This window comes from Scomber japonicus, chromosome 7 (genome assembly GCF_027409825.1).
Source record: "Scomber japonicus isolate fScoJap1 chromosome 7, fScoJap1.pri, whole genome shotgun sequence".
Lineage (NCBI taxonomy): Eukaryota > Metazoa > Chordata > Actinopteri > Scombriformes > Scombridae > Scomber > Scomber japonicus.
The window spans coordinates 3,732,675-3,742,674 of record NC_070584.1 but is presented as its reverse complement, the minus strand read 5'-3'; positions in this window follow the sequence as shown (position 1 = coordinate 3,742,674).

Sequence of the window (10,000 nt, the reverse complement as noted above, 5' to 3'; positions counted from 1 at the left end):
ACAGATACATAGATAGTGCCACGGGGTTCTAGCTCCGAGGCAACTATTAATCTTCTCCATACTTAATATTATTAGTGCCACGGGGTTCAAGCTCCGAGGCATTCCACTCCAGAAGCTGGAGAGGAATGCCTATTAATCTTCTCCATACTTATTCTTTTTCTTTTTCTTCCGCCGTTTTTCGGCGCGTAACTCCTCCCACAGGTTTGAGAAAACCCCAACAATATATACATCAAAACGTGCGGCTCGATCGGGAAAGAGGTGCTATGACTTTTGGTGTTGAAATTCCAAAGTTTCCCAAAGTTATTCCCAAAAAACCGGGAATATTTCTCGGAAATGAATGGGAATTTTTTGAAAATACTCCAAAATTTCACCTTTTTTTACCTTTTTTCAGAGTCACGTAGCTCGCTCATACGTGCACGTAGAAACGTGATTAAAACTTTAAAACGGAGGAAAACTTGTGCTCTCTGCAAAACACTAAACTGTTTTTCCATAACATGTAAACTTTTCAAACTATGAGCAGTCAAACGAGGAGTGGAAATCACTTTTTCTTCAAAGTTAGAGTGGAAGCGGCAGTTAGCTAGAGTGTGAGAAGCAGTAATTCATAACCTTCATTTTTATTTTTAACTCGAGCTCACGGCCAAACCGTAAAAAGGAGACAAATAATTTTTGGTCAAAATATAGACATAGGTGTTGGGATTCATAAAATGTGACGTTGACAGGCGGGGTCTGCACAAAATTTAAACGGGGGGGCCGAGACCGGCGGCAATCCCTGTCTCGCTCCCCATTAAACCTAATGTAATCGTCTTCTTATTTCAAAAGAATCTCACTCTGTGTTCGCACTGAGCTTACTCGCTCATTTTAAGGAATATCTGAATAAAATAAACACTGTCAGAATCTGCCGGCTTCTGTGTCTCTCACGGTGTTTTCGGTTTTTGGACAGGAGTTACGGTTTTCTCACAGTTTGCAATTGTTCGGGACCTTGTCAGAAGCCAAATCCTTTAGAATTTTGAGACATTTTTCAAGGCAGATCCTGAAATCGCCGTAGCAACCGCAGGGCCTTAGCTGACCTTAGCAACCTGTCGCTGGGCAGAATCTGACCTACTTTTTTGTGATTGGCTGAACTGACCTACCTTTTTGTGATTGGCTAATTCTACCTGTCTGTCTGTTTTGCCAGTTAACTGAGCTGGGACTCACACAGTGTGAGTACACACTGTGTTGTAGTGCTTAGAGTTAGTGCATGTTGCTACTGCCTTGTGCTCTGTGTGCTACTCTCTGCTTACATCTACTGTTACACTTGATACTGACTAGTAAGATGTACTTAATACTGCCACAGTAAAAGTTACTTAGTGTTATATGATCAGGGTGACTTTTGAACACTGGAAATAAATCATGTACTCGTCCCGGCAGTAGCCCTGTGGCACTCAAAATTTCCCTGGAATTTTCTAGTTTTTCTTCTTATTATTCTTCCGCCGTTTTTCGGCGCGTAACTCCTCCCGCAGCTTTGAGAAAACCCCGACAATATATACATCAAAACGTGCGGCTAGATCGGGGGATGGGTGCTATGACTTTTGGTGTTGAAATTCCTATTTTTCCCAACGTTATTCCCAAAACAAAATAGGCATGATTCTCCATTGGAAATGAATGGGGATTTCTTTTTGAACACTAAATTTCATCTTTTTTCAGAATCACCTAGCTCTCTCATACTTGCACATAGAAATGTGATTCAAACTTTAAAACGGAGGAAAACTTGTGCTCTCTCCAAAACACTAAACTGTTTTTACATAACATGTAAACTTTTCAAACTATGAGCAGTCAAACGAGGAGTGGAAGTCAATTTTTCTTGAAAGTTAGAGTGGAAGCGTCAGTTATTGACAGTCTTACTGCTCAAATGCAGGCCAGGAAGGTGTGTGTGTGTGTCTGTGTGTGTCTTTGTGTGTGAGTGTTTGTACACACTATATTATGTGCTAATACAGGGTGTGTGTGAAGCGTCAAATGCTGTAGTGTCGTGCATAGAGTTAGTGCATGTTGTTACTGCATTGTGCTCTGTGTGCTTCTCTCTGCTGTACTCGTCCCGGCAGTTGCCCCGTGGCACTCAAAATTTCCCTGGAATTTTCTAGTTAGTGCCACGGGGTTCTAGCTCCGAGGCCTTCCAGTCCAGAAGCTGGAGAGGAAGGCCTCGGGGCAAAGCCCCGAGGCAACTATTAATCTTCTCCATACTTATTCTTACATCTTCTTCCGCCGTTTTTCAGCGCGTAACTCCTCCCGCAGCTTTGAGAAAACCCCGACAATATATACATCAAAACGTGCGGCTCGATCGGGGGATGGGTGCTATGACTTTTGGTGTTGAAATTCCAAAGTTTCCCAAAGTTATTCCCAAAAAACCGGGAGATTTCTCCATTGGAAATGAATGGGAATTTTTTGAAAAACCCCAAAAATTTCACCTTTTTTCACCTTTTTTCAGAGTCACGTAGCTCGCTCATACGTGCACGTAGAAACGTGATTAAAACTTTAAAACGGAGGAAAACTTGTCCTCTCTGGAAAAATACCGAACTGTTTTTACATAAAATGTAAAATTTTCAAACTATGAGCAGTCAAACGAGGAGTGGAAATCACTTTTTCGTCAAAGTTAGAGTGGAAGCGGCAGTTAGCTAGAGTGTGAGAAGCAGTAATGCATAACCTTCATTTTTATTTTTAACTCGAGCTCACGGCCAAACCGTAAAAAGAAGACAAATAATTTTTTGTCAAAATATAGACATAGGTGTTGGGATTCATAAAATGTGACTTTGACAGGCGGGGTCTGCACACAATTTAAACGGGGGGTCCGAGACCGGCGGCAATATCTGTCTCGCTGCCCATTAAACCTAATGTAATCGTCATCTTTTTTCAAAAGAATCTCACTCTGTGTTCACACTGAGCTTACTCGCTCATTTTAAGGAATATCTGAATAAAATAAACACTGTCAGAATCTGCCGGCTTCTGTGTCTCTCACGGTGTTTTCGGTTTTTGGACAGGAGTTACGGTTTTCTCACAGTTTACAATTGTTCGGAACCTTGTCAGAAGCCAAATTCTTAGAATTTTGAGACATTTTTCAAGGCAGATCCTGAAATCGCCGTAGCAACCGCAGGGCCTTAGCTGACAATGGCAAACTGTTGCTGGGCAGAAACTGACCTACTTTTTTGTGATTGGCTGAACTGACCTACCTTTTTGTGATTGGCTAATTCTACCTGTCTGTCTGTTTTACCAGTTAACTGAGGTAGCGGCCGAGCTAGTATTGATACTCTCTCTATATATACATATGAATTATACTGACAGTCTTACTGCTCAAATGCAGGCTGGTGTGTGTGTGTGTGTGCGTGCCTGCGTGTGTGTGTGTGAGTACATACTGTGTTGTAGTGCTTAGTTAGTGCATGTTGCTACTGCCTTGTGCTCTGTGTGCTACTCTCTGCTTACATCTACTGTTACACTTGATACTGACCAGTAAGATGTTCTTAATACTGCCACAGTAAAAGTTACTTAGTGTTATATGATCAGGGTGACTTTTGAACACTGGAAATAAATTGTGTACTCGTCCCGGCAGTAGCCCCGTGGCACTCAAAATTTCCCTGGAATTTTCTAGTGTTTACTTTACAATTCTCTTTTGCCATATTTCGGCGCGTAACTCCTCCCACAGTTTTGAGAAAACCCCAACAATATATACATCAAAACGTGCGGCTCGATCGGGGGAGGGGTGCTATGACTTTTGGTGTTGAAATTCCTATTTTTCCCAAAGTTATTCCCAAAACAACACAGGCATAATCCTCCATTGGAAATGAATGGGAATTTCTTTTTAAACACAAAATTTCATCTTTTTTCAGAGTCACCTAGCTCTCTTATACTTACACATAGAAATTTGATTCAAACTTTAAAACGAAGGAAAACTTGTTCTCTTCTCACAACACTAAACTGTTTTAACATAACATGTAAACTTTTAAAAGTATGATCAGTCAAACGAGGAGTGGAAGTCAATTTTTCTTGAAAGTTAGAGTGGAAGCATCAGTTATTGACACTCTTACTGCTCAAATGCAGGCCAGGCAGGTGTGTGTGTGTGTGTGTGTGTGTGTGTGTGTCTCAAAATCCTTTAGAATTTTGAGACATTTTTCAAGGTAGATCCTGAAATCGCTGTAGCAACCGTAGAACCTTAGCTGACCTTGGCAACCTGTTGCTGGGCAGAATCTGACCTACTTTATTGTGATTGGCTAAACTGAACTACCTTTTTGTGATTGGCTAATTCTACCTGTCTGTCTGTTTTGCCAGTTAACTGAGCTCGTATTGATACTCTCTCTCTATATATATACATATGAATTATATTGACACTCTTACTGCTCAAATGCTGGCTTGTGTGTGAGTGTGTGTGTGTGTGTGTGTGTGTGTGTGTGTGTGTGTGTGTGCTGTAGTGTCGTGCATAGAGTTAGTGCATGTTCATACTGCCTTGTGCTCTGTGTGCTACTCTCTGCTGTACTGCGTAGTTTTTTGAAAACCCCCAAAAATTTCACCTTTTTTCACCTTTTTTCAGAGTCACGTAGCTCGCTCATATGTGCACGTAGAAACGTGATTAAAACTTCAAAACGGAGGAAAACTTGTCCTCTCTGGAAAAATACCAAACTGTTTTGACATAACATGTAAACTTTTCAAACTATGAGCAGTCAAACGAGGAGTGGAAAACACTTTTTCGTCAAAGTTAGAGTGGAAGCAGCAGTTAGCTAGAGTGTGAGAAGCAGTAAACCATAACCTTAATTTTTATTTTTAACTCGAGCTCACGGCCAAACCGTAAAAAGGAGACACATAATTTTTGGTCAAAATATAGACATAGGTGTTGGGATTCATAAAATGTGACTTTGACCGGCGGGATCTGCACAAAATTTAAACAGGGGGGCCGAGACCGGCGGCAATACCTGTCTCGCTCCCCATTAAACCTAATGTAATCGTCTTCTTTTTTCAAAAGAATCTCACTCTGTGTTCACACTGAGCTTACTCGCTCATTTTAAGGAATATCTGAATAAAATAAACACTGTCAGAATCTGCCGGCTTCTGTGTCTCTCACGGTATTTTCGGTTTTTGGACAGGAGTTACGGTTTTCTCACAGTTTGCAATTGTTCGGGACCTTGTCAGAAGCCAAAATCTTCTGAATTTTCAGAATTCTTTCCATGCAGATTCTCAAATCACCATAGCAACCGCAGGGCCTTAGCTGACCTTGGCAACCTGTTGCTGGGCAGAATCTGACCTACATTTTTGTGATTGGCTAAACTGATCTACCTTTTTGTGATTGGCTAATACTACCTTCTGTCTGTTTTGCCAGTTAACCGAGGTAGCATGGCTGCTAGCTCGGCCGCGATAGCGGCCGAAAGCGCTCAGCGACAGTATAGCTGTTGACTTTGATTGACAGGTGACACTTGGTGGGGGGGGGGGGGGGGGGGGGTTCAGCGAACTCAGCAGGCATGCCCACAGTGTTTGGGAGAGACAGACGCTGATTTTTACACAACTTAGACCTTAAGACTAATGTTGTTATCGCCCACCACATTAACATATGGAGACAGACATAAAAAAAATGTGGAAATTTAGAAATACAGAAATAAATAAATGTAAAAATAAATAAATGAATAAATAAATGTGACTGTGTCAGGTCATTTGAATGAAGTGTTTAATTAATTCATGTTTACTGTTGACAAAATATTGTATTGTTTTGTGTTGTAGGGCAAAACTAGGAGAAAAGTTGTTAATATTTGAGTGATATATTTATAGTATTTTGATAGTTATATTTATATTTAAGTTTACAATTAATATGTCTGATTTTATTTATGTGTCATTACTATCATGGTGTAGCTCTGTTCATGAGGGGGAGGAAGAGGCAGAGGTCAGAGGTCAACCAGTTCAATGAGCCTGAAACCAGGAGAGCTACAGGCTCACAGACTTACAGCTGAGTTAGTATGTTGCTTTGCTTGTTTGTATTATTTCATAAATTCCCTCCATAAATACTATCCTGTGAAATAAGGCCAGATTACATCAGTACAGCATTACCTCTGAACTGACACTGGCTCTACATATAATGTGAAAACTGCATCTGGTCATAATAAATCTGATTTATGAACTAATACAATATTAACAATCTTCTCATTTCAGGAGATAATTCAGGACCTGGACCTTGAGCAGTCTCATCAGCTGCTGCACTGTCTGATGAGAGACCCAAGCATGATGTTCAACCTACTGTCTTCATCACCTGGAGACCTACAGCATCACCTCACCCTGTCTTCATCACCTGGAGACCTACAGCATCACCTCACCCTGTCTTCATCACCTGGAGACCTACAGCATCACCTCACCCTGTCCTCATCACCTGGAGACCTACAGCATCACCTCAGCCTGTCTTCATCACCTGGAGACCTACAGCATCACCTCACCCTGTCCTCATCACCTGGAGACCTACAGCATCACCTCACCCTGTCTTCATCACCTGGAGACCTACAGCATCACCTCACCCTGTCTTCATCACCTGGAGACCTACAGCATCACCTCACCCTGTCTTCATCACCTGGAGACCTACAGCATCACCTCAGCCTGTCTTCATCACCTGGAGACCTACAGCATCACCTCACCCTGTCTTCATCACCTGGAGACCTACAGCATCACCTCACCCTGTCTTCATCACCTGGAGACCTACAGCATCACCTCACCCTGTCTTCATCACCTGGAGACCTACAGCATCACCTCACCCTGTCTTCATCACCTGGAGACCTACAGCATCACCTCACCCTATCCAGGGTCAGCCTGGTGTTTCTGCCAGAGATGCAGATTCCCTCCAACATGAAGCACTTAGAGACAGAAGAGTAGTGATACTAAGCTGCTGTGTGTGGAGATCTGTCACTCACACTGTATTAAAATAAATATGGAAAATAACACATGGGTGTTTGTAATAGAGTAAAATGACTATCTATGTATTATTATCAGTATAAAACAGAACAATCACAATATCAGTAGAAATAATAAACATGTACACAAACATATTTATAAATGACATAGTTAGTTAGTCTTATATAGTTAGATACTCAGTTGTTAGTTGAAGCTTGTTACTCTAAGTGTGTGACACAGAGGAGAGGAGGCATGACTGAAGGGAAATACATTTATTGAGGGGAATAGAACTGAGAGCTGGGGCAGGGGAACTGCTGTGAGGGTTAGGGTCCAGGTCTGAGGAGCAGGGTCCAGGTCTGAGGAGCAGGGTCTGGGATGCCTTTAAAGAGAATAAATACAGAGCCATTATTAGTCTCATGTCATTGTTACTGGATAACTGAGAAGACTGATGTGATGCTACAGTAATGTGTAATAATAATAATAATAATAATAATAATAATAATAATAATAATAATAAGATAATAAGTATTATTATTATTATATTATTAATTATTATTATTATTATTATAAATAATAATAATAATAATAAATAATAATAATAATAATATAATTATTATTATTAATAATAATAATAATTAATCACAACAATAAATAATAATAAATAATAATAATAATAATATAATTATTATTATTATATTATACATAATAATAATAATCATAATAATAATATAATTATTATTATTATATTATACATAATAATAATAATAATAATAGAAAAAATGTGCAGATTTTATTTTAGTTTAGGAAATGAGCAGACCTTGATCTGAATGAAACAAACATCATATTATAGATACTGATAACATGCTGCTCTAAATCAAATCTGGGATGAATAAAGTCAATGTGTTTATCTGTGTATTAATCTGTTTATGTAATAAAACTAGCAGTAGTTAACAACTGTAAATAATCATATTATGATAGCAAACCTGTGTTTCTATGTCTTCATGTCAGTAAACAAACATATAACATATAGTACTGACTAACTAGACAGTGAGCTGAATGTCAGCAGGTAACGTTATAACACTTTATGTGAAGCAGCGCTGATGTTACTCACCTGTCCGGCAGAGCAGGCAGAGCAGCGTCTGCTGCCTTCACTCCCCGCTCCTCTACCGGCTCTCCTCTGTCCCTTAGCCGGCTCTCCTCTGTCCTTCCCGGGTCTCCTCTGTCCCTGTGCCGGGTCTCCTCTGTCCCTCCGCTGTAATAAAATCACGCTGATGTGTCAGCTGATGTGTGTGTGTATGTGTGCGTGTGTGTGTGTGTGCGTGCGTGCGTGCGCGCGCAGCATCGCTGTTTTGGAACTTGAATTTGAAGGATGCTTATCAACTGTAGCCTAGCAACCGTGGCACTCAAAATTTACCTGGAATTTTCTAGTGTTTACTTTACAATTCTCTTTTGCCATATTTCGGCGCGTAACTCCTCCCGCAGCTTTGAGAAAACCCCGACAATATATACATCAAAACGTGCGGCTCGATCGGGGGATGGGTGCCATGACTTTTGGTGTTGAAATTCCTATTTTTTCCAAAGTTATTCCCAAAACAAAATAGGCATGATTCTCCATTGGAAATGAATGGGAATTTCTTTTTGATCACAAAATTTCATCTTTTTTCAGAGTCACCTAGCTCTCTCATACTTGCACATAGAAATGTGATTCAAACTTTAAAACGAAGGAAAACTTGTGCTCTCTTCACAACACCAAACTGTTTTTACATAACATGTAAACTTTTCAAACTATGAGCAGTCAAACGAGGAGTGGAAATCACTTTTTTTTCAAAGTTAGAGTGGAAGCGTCAGTTATTGACAGTCTTACTGCTCAAATGAAGGCCAGGCAGGTATGTGTGTGTCTTTGTGTGTGTCTTTGTGTGTGAGTGTTTGTACACACTATGTTGTGTGCTAATACAGGGTATGTGTGAAGCGTCAAGTGCTGTAGTGTAGTGCTTAGAGTTAGTGCATGTTCCTACTGCCTTGTGCTCTGTGTGCTACTCTCTGCTGTACTCATCCCGGCAGTAGCCCCGTGGCACTCAAAATTTCCCTGGAATTTTCTAGTTAGTGCCACGGGGTTCAAGCCCCGAGGCATTCCACTCCAGAAGCTGGAGAGGAATGCCTCGGGCGAAGCCCGAGGCAACTATTAATCTTCTCCATACTTAATATTATTTTTCAACTTCTTCCGCCGTTTTTCGGCGCGTAACTCCTCCCGCAGCTTTGAGAAAACCCCGACAATATATACATCAAAACGTGCGGCTCGATCGGGGGATGGGTGCTATGACTTTTGGTGTTGAAATTCCAAAGTTTCCCAAAGTTATTCCCAAAAAACCGGGAATAATTCTCCATTGAAAATGAATGGGAATTTTTTTTTAAAAACACAAAATTTCACCTTTTTTCAGAGTCACCTAGCTCGCTCATACGTGCACGTAGAAACGTGATTAAAACTTCAAAACGGAGGAAAATTTGTCCTCTCTGGACAAATACAAACTATTTTAACATAACATGTAAACTTTTCAAACTATGAGAAGTCAAACGAGGAGTGGAAATCACTTTTTCGTCAAAGTTAGAGTGGAAGCAGCAGTTAGCTAGAGTGTGAGAAGCAGTAAACCATAACCTTAATTTTTATTTTTAACTCGAGCTCACGGCCAAACCGTAAAAAGGAGACAAATAATTTTTTGTCAAAATGCAGACATAGGTGTTGGGATTCATAAAATGTGACTTTGACAGGCGGGATCTGCACAAAATTTAAACGGGGGGGCCGAGACCGGCGGCAATACCTGTCTCGCTCCCCATTAAACCTAATGTAATCGTCTTCTTATTTCAAAAGAATCTCACTCTGTGTTCGCACTGAGCTTACTCGCTCATTTTAAGGAATATGTGAATAAAATAAACACTGTCAGAATCTGCCGGCTTCTGTGTCTCTCACGGTGTTTTCGGTTTTTGGACAGGAGTTACGGTTTTCTCACAGTTTGCAATTGTTCGGAACCTTGTCAGAAGCCAAATCTTTTAGAATGTTGAGACATTTTTCAAGGCAGATCCTGAAATCGCCATAGCAACCGCAGGGCCTTAGCTGACCATG